Source organism: Meriones unguiculatus, chromosome 12 (genome assembly GCF_030254825.1).
Source record: "Meriones unguiculatus strain TT.TT164.6M chromosome 12, Bangor_MerUng_6.1, whole genome shotgun sequence".
Classification (NCBI taxonomy): Eukaryota; Metazoa; Chordata; class Mammalia; order Rodentia; family Muridae; genus Meriones; species Meriones unguiculatus.
The window spans coordinates 25,025,778-25,039,928 of NC_083360.1; the positions used below are offsets into that span (position 1 = coordinate 25,025,778).

Below are 14,151 nucleotides of genomic sequence, written 5' to 3' on the forward strand. Positions count from 1 at the left end.
TCGCCCACTAGGTGAGCGGAACAGGCTTCTTCCAGGACTCAGAAGCGCAGACATAGGGTACTTATTAGCTGTGTGGCTGGAAGTCAGCGCAGGGACGCGCTGGGAGGCAGGACCCGGGGCAGCACCGGAGACAACTGGGCAGCAGTGGGCGCTCGTGATCCTCTTCTGCCCTCCGCGGTCTCCCCGAGCGCCAGCTTCCCAAGTCCCCTCCTCCGGCTCCTGCTCCTCCTCCTGCTCCTCCCATCCTCTGCTCAGGCACCAAAACGCTGTCTGCAAGGTCCTCCGCGCGCTGCAGCCAGGAGCTGCCGCCACTGCCGGGTCTCTCTCGCTGAGTGCCTGTGTCTATTCCCGGCTCGCCTGCCCGGGGGTGGCTGGAAATTTGCTCCGAGGGGCGCGGGTGCTCGGCGGCGGTGTTGTCCATGGCCCGACCGGAGAGACGATTGAAGGCGCCGGACCGGCTGGACGGGTACGCGACTCAGGTGAGCGCTGCGCGTGAGGAGTGAGGGCGTCAGGCATGGAAGCAGCCGGTAAGGGCTGCCTTGGTACCTTCCGCTAGTGTCCCGACTTGGGGCAAGTGCAGAGCCCAAGGTGAGTCGAGGCCGAAGCAGGTAGAGTGGAGAGTACACTCTACCGGAGGAAAGACTCGGGGTTTTCTGATCCTGCTATGTCCTGTCCTGGAACCTCATCTCTAGAATTCTCGAGATGGAGTATAAGGGAAGCGAGTTTCTGTCTCTTAAAAGACTGGATTTATGTCCTTAGCTGACTCGGGAGAGTTATCGCTGCCCGCTGCTACGCGACGCGCCTTCGTTCCAGGACCCTGTGCATCTGAAGCTGGAGCAGCGGAGCTCTGGAACCAGGGCACAACCTGGGACAGAGAACTGGGCCAGGGGACATCTGACTGGAGTCACTTGGCATCTGGGGTGCGGAAGTCTTGGTCTGGTTTGCCTTTGCATTCGGTAGCAGTAATACGGAGACTGAGCATCTCCCGGGGTACTTGAAGAGGAAGACTACAGGCAGGATCTTAAGTATTAAGAAAGCCAGTTACATACGTCTATTAATTTCTCATGTTATTTTTTTTTTTTTTTACTTTCCTCCACCTCGGTTTCTATTTTGGGTACCACCGATAGAGGAGGCGGATGGGGGGGGCGTGGATAAAGGATGTAGGGACACGAACCTGGGAAGCCTATGCTTAGAATGAGCACCGCTTACTTGGAGCCAGACCTCTTCAGGTGCGCCCCACACACCCGCCTTTGCAGCAGTGGACTCCACTGCTTTCCCTTCTGTACCCTGCCTCTCCTAGCGCTGGAGGGTCAGAACTCTGAAACTAGGGCTCAAGCCAGTAGCAGGATGGAGAAAAACTCCAGAGCCAGCTGCCTGCCAGGGATTGGTGGTGCCAGATTCAGCAATTATTTGTGGGTGCTCCTTTATGGCACAGCCTAAGCTAAGAGCGAGCCTGATGTTATTTGCACGCGCGGGGCCCTCCTCTGGACCAGGAGTAGCACCCTTCCTGTCCAACCCCCACTACGTAGAAGCTATGGTATTCTTGCATCGCCTTGCTTCACTCTTACTCTTCCTCTTCCCTCCGTGTTGTCCTGGGCTATTTTTATCCGTAACTCCGCTAAGATGCTTTTTTGGGGGGAGATCCGAGGAGGCAACTCTGGATCCGTGGTCTCGAAGCTGGTCTCCCATAAGCAGTCTCTGGTTAGCCAGGAGCTGGGGTGAGGAGAGGAGAGACTGGACAAGGGAGAGAGAGGGAGTGAGCCCCCGCTTCCGCCGGAGCTCACCCTCACCGTTCTAAGGAAAGCTCCACCAGGACCCAGCCTGCCCCACCTCCCAGGTATCACCCCCCCCCCCCAGCAGAGTGCCCCAGCCTTGGGTATAGATATGGCCAGCTGGTGGATCCCAAAGGAAGTCCTGCGGTCTCAGTTTTGCTCCCAAATCTCACTGTATTTGTTGAAATTCAATTAACAGCTTCCACCCAGGAGTTAATTCCAGGAATCCCACATTTAACTTTAGTTTTTAATAAAAGGAGATAGAAATAGCTCAACTTCTGCACCCCTAGCCCCCGCATCTCTAAAGCTCTAATTGCTTTTGACACTGGGAATTAGTCTTGCTTTCTACTTTTCTAGCCACAGTGAGTACGGTTAGAATTAGCCCAACCTTTGAAAATCCAGATGAACCTTTAAGCTCCAAATCGCCGCGCTGTTCTGCATTTTCGGCGTGCTTAGTTTTTATTCTGTTCACAGGATTGAAAAAAAATAACACTGAAACCGACCGTTCGGCCCCCCAGGGACCCTGCACCCACCCCACCCACCACACACACACACACACACACACACACACACACACACACACACAGCCAGACATGAGAAGGTGAACTTTTAAAAGAGCCTCTTTGGCGTCAGTTACCCATCTAGCTCTGGTTCGACAGGGATGGACAACTTCCTGACTAAGCACTCTAAAGTCTCTGCAGTTAATTAGCCAGCAGCCAGAGAGGATGTCTTAGTGAGCAAGGCTGAGCTACGCTCCTGGGCTTCACATCCTCCACCAAGCTGCTGTGCCTGCAACATACCACGACTTTCAGATGGAAAGTTTTGAGCCGGGAAGCTGGGGACGAAATGATGCCTTGGTCTTGCAAAGGGAATTTTGGACACGCGGAGGGCCCTTGTCCCTGGTCCGGGAGCAAAGGCTTTATCCCTCCAGCAGATTATCGCCTTCCTGCACCTTGTTAAGTAGAATGAGCTTTGCCTTACGCGAACTCCTTTATATAGCTAGGACTTGTGTTTTCATCCTCAAAAGAAGAAATTCTCAGCCTTGAAAATTCCAGGGATTCTCTGAAAGGAAAAGCTTCATGGGAGCTTTTCTTGTCTTAAGTTAAAATTCAGTGGCCATTTCAAAGCAGCTGGGGACGGGCTCACTGGTCTATGCTGCTCAGCTCTGCGCTCTGCCTTTCTAAGACCAAACAAGCACCCTGGGTGGCACACAGCTACCAGAAGGACAGGGCCATGCTTTCTCTTATGTATTTAGATTTAGAGGCAGAGACAGGCAAACATGTGGATGCTTTAATGGATCATAGAGTGCCTGTCATGAGTGTCTAGGCACCAGTTTCAGGGCCTGAGCTGGGAAATGTAGAAATTTCTTCAGCTACTCTGTGGCAAATGTACTGGCTTCCTAGAAGGTACAGAAGGCAGGGAGTTTGTAGCTAAGGTTAGAAATTACCAATGCTGCTGTTTCATTTCGTAGTCCCCAAACTGAGCCCTGGCCTTCTGCTTTCTACCCATGCTGGCTTTCCTGAAAGGGAAAGTAAGAGATTGAGACCACAGGCAGGGGTGAAACCAACTTCTGGTCCCATGACCTTAGGCTGACTGTTTTCTCTCTCTAAAACTCATATAGTCTTTCCTACAGATTAGTGACTGGAAGATGATTAAGAGGAAGAGATAAAATACACATAAAACACATTTCCCTGACTGTAGAACACTTGTGAAATTTTGTTTATTGTTTTTGTCCTTATGGCATTTTTATTTTATATCTACTTAATGTCCAAGTTAATTGTAATTGGGGTGTGCCTGAGTTCATCACATGTACTAAACATTAAATGAGGGCATATTTAAATAAGCTTTGTCTTATGTGCACTCTACATGAATTACATCAGCACTGAGCCCCACTGTTTCTAAGAATTATAATTTTAATATTCAGGATCAGCACTAAGTTTTAGAGTAGGTTTTCTTCTTTGTCTTCTTTGAAACAGGGTCGTTTATCCTGGGCTGACCTCAAACTTGCTGTGCAGCTAAATCTGACCTTGGAGTCGTCTGGTCCTCCTGCTCCCAACTCCAAGTGATGGGGTTACAAACATGAACCATAGCACCCAGTTACTCTAGGGCTGTGGTTCAAACCACTGTGCTAGGCAAGCACTCTTCCAGTTGATCTCCATGCCTTGCCCTTCACTATTTTTTTTGCTTCAGTTTTGCCCTTAAGTTCAGTATGTACATATGTCCTGACAAGATGTTTTTGGAGGGAGGAACTTAATATTGCTTAATAAAAACCAGAGAAAGGTTAAAGAGCAATGACTCAGCTAGGGGAGCATGATGCATGACCAGTTTCGTGCGTCTCCCTTGTCTAACTTGGTCATCTGCACAGAGTGCTTGCTTTTCTTTCTTTTTATCGATGTTTCAGAATTTGTCCCCAGAGCCTAGTTCAGTATCAAGCACTTAATAGGCAGTCCCTAAATGTGTTCAGAAAAGTGAATGAATGATTGAATGGAATCTTCACAGCTATTCGGGGGAACAGATGGCATCATTTCTATTTTAACAATTGAGAATCTGCAGATTAGGAAACGTTGTCGGTTTCTGAAGGTACAGAGGATTCCAGATTGGAATGCAGATCTATGTGTTCCCATTGCATCCTTCAGTACTGCATTGGGTGCTTCTACCTCTATCACCACTACATATCTAAAAGGTACCAAGCAACCAAATATCATTCTTTTATAGGGAATCTAACTGTCTTGCTTCAGAGAGATGCTCCTAGTTGGAGGCAGAGTTTCTTTTCCTAGTTTGTATCTTGCAGCCCTGAACTCAGTTAAATGATCCCACCAGGGGATTGGAATCAGGAGGGAGCAACTTAAGGACACAGGAACTGTAGAGTGTTTATCACCAGCTTGGGTCATGGATCAAGTGGCTGGCGTCAGCAGCAGCATCCAAGTCTCAGGGATGTGCTCCCAGTGGAACCATTCCTTGGGTACCATTTTGACATGATCCCTGGAGTCTGGTTCCCTTCATTCCTTCTCATTTTCCAACCCTGGATTTTCGGCATCTCACTAGTTCCTAGAGGCAACACATAGTCTTCAAACAAATTTCTTTTTGTTTCTGAGTTAGGCAGCATCGCAAGCAGCTGATGCACGCAGCCTCTACAATCCATCTTCAGGACTGCCTCTGGCATGAAGCCTTCTCAGCTCCTTCCACCCACAGGGAATTAAGTCCATAGCTTTTGTAGGCCGTTAGAATAATATTTACTGGGCCATAGTTTGTCAATAGTTATGTGCTACCAGGAGAGGACTAGAAAAATGAATACATTATTCTTCTAAGAAAAGGCTTAAACATAACAGAAATAGATCCCAAAGGACATCTTTCCTAATTTTTTTTCTCCTGCATACTGCCTGCTGTTTGGTAGCTTTCCAGCAGGGGTCGCAATGCCTTCAGCTGCCAGATGAGGATCAGCCTGCACAAACAGAAAGCCCGGCCTAGAGCTCAGATCCAACACTTTGTTGCCAGTGAAACCTATGGCCTAACCTTGCCAGGTTTTACTTACTGTTTAATATAAATTGCAGGTTTGTAGTTGTAGTAAAATTTACTGACATCAGGTTCTAGCAGCTAACACAACAAGTCTAAATAGTACCTGTGGGCACAATAGAGCGTTTTTCTGTAAAGGGGCCTTGGAGCCTCCCCACAGACTTGCAGACTATGTGGCTTCTGGGTGCTTGGGATAGAAGGGAATTTGGGTTGGAATGTGGCACTAAAGAGCTTACCTGTAAGATCACAAGAGGACTGTGGGGAAAGACTGCTGTGATCACCTCCTTTCATGTGGACAGAGCATCGGCTTCAGCCAGATTGGGATGCCCGTGGTCCTTGTCTCAGTAAGCACTTTCAGAATCCCATTTAGACCATTAACTCATTAGCTGAGTTTCAGCCCTGTGCCACTTACTGTCTTCCTACCAGAAACACAGCAGGGGATAAAACAGATGGAAACCCATACTTGTATGCACATCTTCTAGGGGAGGATGCAAAGACAGAGAGCTAACGGAAAGCTCACTTAGAGTGGGGTATGCTAAGGTTGAAAAAAATCAGGGAAGTTGGTATGAAAGGTCAGGGTAGTGGGTAAGCTGTGAAGTCTTAGGCAGGTAACCAATATAAAGTTTCACTCTCTGACACACAACAGTTTTCAGTGTGGGAGTATGGAGTCTTGGTTGTATCCTGCAATTTTAAATTAACTTCTGATATTTCTCTGTATATTTCTCTTTAAGTGATATGTGGGCATGTCGAGCATCTGCCTTGCACCAGACATTGTGTTAGATATGATGGTGGACCACCAAACCCATCAATGATATTATAGACCAACATGGAAGGCATCAATACAGGATCACAGGTGATTAGATCACCAGAGCTGTGAAGGGGAGTGGAGAAGATGTCCTTGAAGATAGTCCATGCTTAGAACATTGGTGTTCAGCGCCTTTTTAATTGAACAGTGAATACATATATGTGCCAGAAATAGTTTACCTGTGTGCTTTCCGGCTTGTTTTTCATGCCTTGATTCTATCCTTTCTATCCTTAGTGCCAATTTCTTCGGAGCTTTAGTTTCTTTGGATGACACGGACTTTTCTTAAAAATTATTATTACTTTGTCTCTTGGGAGCAAAATATTTAAATTTTTTTTCAAAGTATGAAGTGTGCCTGTGCCCTTGGAGACCATCTTCTAAACCCGCCTGACTTTTACTGATAGGCAGTTGTCCAGGAGATGAGAAATATTTTTTCATTCCTGACGAACTTACACTTTAGCAAACAATAAGATAAATTAGCAGGTTGTGCATAAAATGTGGGAAGTGTTCTGCTGTCTTTAGCGGGCTCATCTCAGAGATAAGCCTCTTTCGTCACTGTTCCCTTTGTTCACAAGGCCTTTCTTAAGACAATGTCTAGCTCGGAGTGTGCTTAGCTATGGTTATCCTGCTCGTTGACTGACTCACTTGCTTACTATGCCGCAACTCCCCCACAAGGAGATACGCTCCATGAGAGCAAAGACCTGGAGGTGTGTGTTTGTTTCAGGTTCCGGAACTCTGTGTCTGCTCCAAACTACTGGAACAAAAAGGAAACCCTGAGAGTCTTCATCTAGGAAAACGAAGGAGGGCTTCATGGGGGAAGAAATAAATAAGAAAAAAGAGAAACGTATTAGAGAGAAAAGAAAACAATAATAATCAAATATAGTCAAAATTTGTATAAATCCAATTACTGAGGACCCAATAAATTATTTTGGGATCTCCAAAGTATAAATTCAGCTGAGTATCTGATCCCTTAGCAGGAGCCCATTGCTGAGGCCTTCTTAGCCACGTGAAGCTCTCTGACCCAGAAAGAATGTAGTTGATAAGGTCTTACTTTGACAGCCGATGATAATATGAGCTGTCCTCACCTGCAAAGGTGAGACATTCTTCCATTTATGTTTAAGGAAACTGAGGCCTGGAAATAAGTCACTCTGTTTCTACTCCTCATGTGAAGTGGGTAGGTCCTGGACCTGCAGCCAGAATCCTCCACCTGTGCTGAGCAGATAGCTGGAGATTATTCAGCCCAGAGGACTGAAAGACTAAACACACTCAGTGAGTGAAGAAATACACATAGACTGGAAACTGTTCACGTCTTCCTTTCTCCATCAAGAACTTCCACCTCAGCGTTTTACATCTTGTCGCCTTTCCCCTGGAATTCCTGCAGATTCAGTGCCTGTGAGCCCTGCAGTAGGTTGTTTTATGTAAATGTCTTCATTCTTTCATTTAGGAGAGTCAATCAAAGTCCTGTATCAGCAGTTAGAATATAGTGAGAGAAAGGTGATTGCAGATGAAGCTGAAATGAAAAGGCATGCTTGCCTCGCTGTGCTTGGAAAAATAACTAGTTCAGAAACAGGAACAGATTAGGCTGAGAGTCTCCTCTAGAAAACTGGTTTGCCCTTGACTCCCAGCCCTTCTCCAAACAGACCCTTCCCCGCCTAGGAAGGAAAGAGGAACTGGGTGCCAGGGACAGATATCCGAGATTCTATTTCTGAATTATTTTGCTTTCCTGGTATCATGTGCCTGTGTTGGCTTGCAATAATGGGTGACTTTTCTGGGCCCGAATTTTCTCAACATTATTCTGAAGATACAAAGACATAAAAGTGCCTAGTGCTATGCTCAGAAAGTGGTTTATATAAAGTTGATAGGTTTTGCAGATGAAAATATAAAGCTGCCAATTAAATTTGAGTTTTAGACAAACGATAAACAGCTGTTTAGGTATATTCCAGATACTTAAGAATGTATTTACTGTAAGCTGAAAGTATTGGTCAGTGGGAGGGTGTGTGCCTTGTCTCCCTGAGTACTGGGATCAGTCTGTGATCATGTCTGTCTGCTATCCTATATCTTTCGAAGTCCCACTAATCCTATGTCGTCTGAGAAATTTTCTGAAAACTCCAAACCATATGAATATGAAGCTAAGCAAAGGGTTATACTGTAATCTCAAAGGTGAAATGGTTTGGCCTGAGGGACTGGTCCAAGATGAAAAAGAAATGTTGTTTTTCCTGGTAAGCTAAGCGAGGAGCAGCCTAGCCTAGGAGATCTTATTTACCTGCTAAAAGGAGGGAGACAGACCTGGAATGTATTTAGTAACTGAGACACATGTTCTTTCTTTAAGACCATGATATCATAAGCCAGGTCTTTCTTAGCCATCAGTGGGAAGAAGGAATTTCAACCTGTGAGGCTCCCAGAGGAGTACTGGGTCCATCAAGACAGGGCCTTATTAAATGCAAATATCACTCCAAGCTCATCTCTGTAGACCTAGTATTAGAATCCCTAATTCTGTGTGTTTAGCTAGCAATACAGGGAGAATCCAGGAAACTAGAAAGAGGCCATTGGGAGGATTATGGCATAAAGGAGAAGAGGATAGTAAAACATAGGCAATGTGAAAGTAGAGGGAAATAGAGGGAAAATTTAAGAAAGAAGGTGTGAGGGAATAGGAAAGACAAGGCAGTAGGCAGGAGGGTTAACCAGATGAAAGCATATTAAAAACAAAATGGAAATCTACCACCTTGTAACCAAATTAAAATATGAAATTTATTTTTTTAATAAACTGTTTGAAGGGAGATACTCAGCATAGCTGAAAAAAGTTGCCCCTAGAAGTCATGGGTTATTAAAAAACAGCCCTGAGCCAGGGATAGGATATGTCCTTATGAGTTGTTGGTAAGGGATCCACAATCCAGTACCAGATCTTATAATTTTTTGTGGTCCCTGGCCAGAACTGGAGAGTAAGGCAAGGTTGCTAAAGACGCCATGTCCCTTGGGTGTATAACACAGAGAAGTCAAGCTGGAATAGAAATGGAAGTATCATCCCTTCTTCAGGCTAGCTTTCATGGTTCTGGAAGGTGCTGGGCAGGCTCCTGGGGAAGTGTGAGGAGGAAGGTATCAGCCAATGGCCTTAGACAGCTATGGATCCTGCTGTAAAACCAGCCTGCCAGGCAAGATGTGTGTCACCACTGGAATGGGTGTAATCAACTGGTGTTCTCTGGGTGGACTTGAGACCTGCCTTGTGAGAGAGAATCCATGCCTCATATACAGTAAACCTGATCAAAAACCCATGGCATGGGAGATAATGGGACATAATGGAACCAGACACTGTTGCTCAGCTAAACTGCCAGTGTGAAGCTTCCGTCTAAACCTTTATGTGTATAACCGTAGATGTTAATCCTCTCCTGCCAGTGAATGCAGAGGTTCATAGCTACATCAGGTGCTGAGAATAAGTGACAGATAAGATGAGGGTTTACCTCTTCAATAATTTCTACCAACCTCTATGAGGCAAAGGGAACATTAGGAGGAAACGAATAGGGCTGTGACACATTATCTTCTACTAAGACATACCCATTGTGATCGTGGCCTAACAGCAGCTGGAGATACCTACACTGGGTCAACACAAGTAGAGCATAATTGGAGGAAGGACTCAGGCCCTGCCCTTCACTGTTGATCTATTTGACACCGATAGATTTAGGGAGTAGAGGGAATCGTTTCCTTTATTTGAAGCCCCACCGGTGACCCCATCAGGCTCCAGTACCTGGTTCCAATCCAGTGGCCACATTGATGGCCCTGGTTAAACCAACTAAGTCACAAAATCAAACCAAAAATCAGGAAACTAGGGTTGGTATGGTGGGTGCTGCTCTATACAGCTGAGAGGAAGATAAGGGGCATATATCATTTGCAATTCTTTATAGACACGTATACCATTGTCAAATAACAAAATTAATAACGAAAGAAAGGTTAGATATCCACAGGATTCCACTGATTCCAGATGTATAACACTTTACAAGCTCACCCCTGAAACTCCTCTTCCATCAGATGATTGCAAAGCTTGGCAGCCCAGTAGAGATGTACTGGGCTTGGTTGGACTGAGGCTAGGAACTGAGTGGAGATCCCACAAAGATTGTTGGTGCATGTTGTGAAGATAGATGTAAGTGTGTCTGATCAGGCAGGCACTTGATAAGGAATCAGATCTGCAAGGAGTTGTTGCACATTTAGTTTCTAAGGCAATTTTTTAAAGTTTCCTTGCTTAAGATAAAATAATTTATTCTGTTGCATATAGTATTATTTCCTTGTGTAACATGAGCTTTCTAATCGTGTGTTTCTATAGAATATTGTCTAGAAAAATATGGGTAGAATGGTATTCAGTTACCCAGCCAGTTGGATCTGGTTGACATTTACTTTTCTATGTATAAACCATACCATAGAAGGTAAGTTGCATCACATGTTAAGCCTCAGTCTTCACATCTGGGAAATGGGCATGCTTGAATATATAAGAGAGAGTTGTTTAGTGCACAGTTAACCAAATAAACTATGTCAAGAGATATTCAGTGCTTACCAGATAGTGTCACATGAAGCTGACAGCAGATGGTGACAATTTCCCTGGGTAGGAAATTGAATGATGTATCATGGATGCCAAGAACTAAAGCTCATACAATATATTAATAGAGCAGTGTCTCAGCCTTTTGTTTTACCAGTGTTAACTTATCTTACCCATGTGAAACAGCAATGATGAAATAGTATAGGATGAGGACAGGAGAAAACCAAGAGCATATGTTGTGCAAGAGAAAAGTGGAGACAGGAAGGAGCAGAGAACATAGGGAGAGAAAAGAAGGTGAGACAAGAGAAAAGCCAATAGGAGCAGACAAACAGAGTTCAGGGCAGGGAATCTGGTAACATGTGGCAGGACTGTCCTTAGCAAACCCTGCTTTCATCCCCACGCAGGCACTTAGGCTAAAGCTCAGGATCCCAGAGTAATGCTCTTGAGATGGAAGGGAAGGTATAAAAAGCTGTAATCATCAAGCAGGAGAGAAGCTGGGGATCCTGGTGTAGCATCAAGTTGCAGATGAAAAGACAAGGGCACCGAGTGCCACCTTGTGGAGGGACCGGCCACTGTGACTCTGCTGGTCCTCTGGTGAGGTGGGCTCCTCTTCCAGTTAAACTTTAAATTTTCCATGTTTGAAGTAACCCTTGGAAAAGCCTTTCAGAGTGGCATCCTGTCTGGTCTGTCCTCCCTAGGAACGGGGGTACTGGGAGAATTCTCTCTCCTCCTGCCTCTGTAAGCCCCATCTACATGCCTTGTGTGAATGATCTCTTCAAGGGAATACCAGATCCATCCTTTATCAATCCTCCTGGGAAGTAAGACCACACACAGGGCTAAAGCTCTCTTCTGAGAGTAGTCGGAGTTCACAGTGACCCTGAGCACAAGAAAATATCGACTACCAGGAAAGAAGGGGTTTTCCATTGTATTTCATATTTGGGAAGTGCTTTTGCTTTTAAAAGCCTTCATTGTCTTATCTGTAAAATGTTTTCTATTTCACAAGATACCTTATTTGTAACGTATGTAAGAGCATCTGTTACGAAGCCTGGCACATAGACAGGATCAATGTCGTGGCACCAAATACTCATTAGTTTCTGATTTTTGGAACGGCAGATTTTGATTGAAAGTCAGATCAAGAATGCCATCTTGATTGAGTATAGCAGATTGCCCGTTTTTGTGGGTTGGTGCTCCTCAGCAGGGTAATGAAAGGTCACAGTGTCCCTCACACAAGTGCTCTCACTATGTTTTTCTAAAGTAAGAAATTATTGACTGGAGGGGGGCACCTTTTGTCTTTTAAGCAAGAAGAGGAACCTGAAAAACCTCTAGATTGTCCCAATCGTTCCTAGCAACCAAAAATTAGCCCAAAGGTAAATAGATGTGTGTGTGTGTGTGTGTCTGTGTGTGTGTCTGTGTATATGCACAAATATAATAGGAAACTGAGGCACAGTGGTACTTGGAACAATGAAAGCAGAAAATTAATTGACTATGGCAACCCTGAATCGATCTCTCTTACTTTAAGCAACTATTACAGCTGTGTTTATCCACAGCAGTCAGTGATTGATCAGGCTGAATTTCATAACTTCTTTTTTATTGCTATCTTCAGCTGAAATACAGATCTTTTATCCTCCTGCTTTCCTCTCTTTCCCTCCTCTGGCTCTGTAACATTTGCAGCCGTTTGCAGTTTGCAACATTTTTCTCTGTTAGTCTCTCCTGATGTCTTGGACAATCATTGCAAAACTCAGCGATAAACAGAAACCTCCCTGTCCCCCAGTGCAATGGGGAATCCAAAGGACTGTGGTGTTGAATTCTTAGACATAGACATGATTTCATTCAGAACAGATGTCACCTTGAGCAGGTAAATCATCTCACTCTTCCTCAGGTAGTCAGTCATAATTTTAATTATACAATTCTCTTTGCTCATTTATTTAATATTAAATCTATTTCAAGGGATGAAGTTACAGAGATTCGGGAATTTACCTAGAGTTCCCCAAAGCCCAACAGACTATTGTTGACACATAATAACTGTTGAATGAAAACACCAGAGACCCTTCCACCCCCCTTTTCAGTCTTCAAGATTAAGTTCAATGATGCATTTAATGGTGATTTTAATGACAGTCCATTTAATTAGTTGGAGCATTTAATGCATATAGGAGGTGTGTAAATGCTCTCTCTTCTTGTTCCACTTTTCTTTTAAAAAGTGAAAGTATTAATGAGCTTGCAAGTTGGGAAACCGGTATGTCTCCTGAAATTTCTCACCATTCTGTTCTCTATAATCTGATGAGGTGAGCCCTGTGACTTCCCTCACATAGATGAGTGGCATGAATATCCCCAGATTGGGTGCACACTACTTCCTGGCTGGTGCCTCTGTGCCTTTTCCTCATCAGGTTTACACTGGCTCATTCTTAGTTCTTTCCGGATGATCTCCTGATACACAGCCTCCTCATCCCATGGCAAATTATTTCCCACTTGGAGAATAGGGCATATCTGTTATCTACATGAAGGTCTTGGGTGGCAGAAAGGGCCTGTGAATTTAGGAGCCATCTTGTGTGTGCTGCATTGCACTGTGTTCACTTTCCCTTCAGGCTTTTCAAGCAGGCTTTCCTGCTCTGCTTGAAACAGTAGCTGCTCTTTTTCAGGATATCTGAAAGACTTGAGTGTGCAGAGGCCTGCCACCAGCCTTCATGAAACAAGCAACTCAAGAAAGAGATGCCGAGAAGTAGGCGCTCATCTCAAGCTTGGGCACCTTGACTAAGCAAAGGCACCTCTCCTGTGCTGAAAAAGCACTGCTCATCCAGGTGACATGGTTATGACCACTGCTGACTTGACTACATCCCTGAGGACTTGGGTCCCAGACAATAGTTCAACCAATTCTACTTGTTGCTTGATGCCTTGCCCTGAGTACAGGTGCAACAAGGCAGTAGAAAATGAAATGTAAGTAGATGGATCTGTTGCTCAAGGTTCAAGGGAAGGATGTGGTCCTTGTAGTTGGAAAGTGAAAGTACTATTATTATGAACTCAAAGCTCATTTATTATAAATAGAAACATCAGCTTTGAGGGCAAGCTCATATGTTACTTCACACTTCCTGAGTTCAGACGCACAGCTGCCCTTTGCCTCCTAAGGGAGTAAATGCACCCTTTGCAGATGCTCCTTCTGTGGTCAAGGTCATTGCTCCCAGTTCTCTGTCTTTGTTTGGGCTCACTCAGCAGAGCCTTTCTGTGAAACAGCTCTCCCTGGGCTCCAACGCTCCTGCTCCCAGTAGTAGACCATTATTTTTGAGTCTTGCAGGTTGAGCCAGCTCATCCTGATCCCATTCACAGTCTAAACTTCATCACACTCATTGCAAAAGAAGTTGTGGGAAGACCTTGGGTTGACATCTGGCCACTTGGTATGAATCTAGTTGCAAAGTACACTAGGGTTGGGCCCAGCTGGCTTAGGCAGATCAGTGTGTGAGATTATTGTTACCTGCTCCCTTTCCTTACGTGGGTAGTTTTTAAGGTTCTCTGATAACAACAAATTGTCTCTTAATAGCTGTCCTTCATAA

The 14,151-nt window shown here is 45.0% G+C and overlaps 1 protein-coding gene across 1 annotated transcript in view; it reads left to right on the forward strand.

Moving 5' to 3' along the window:
- The first annotated feature begins 234 nt into the window (after positions 1 to 234).
- Hs3st1 (heparan sulfate-glucosamine 3-sulfotransferase 1) overlaps positions 235 to 14,151 on the forward strand; it is a 30,552-nt gene continuing 16,635 nt past the window's right edge. The window contains exon 1 of the mRNA XM_021653234.2: positions 235 to 479. The gene's annotated coding sequence lies outside the window, so the exon portion shown is untranslated. The remainder of the gene's footprint in view (positions 480 to 14,151) is intronic.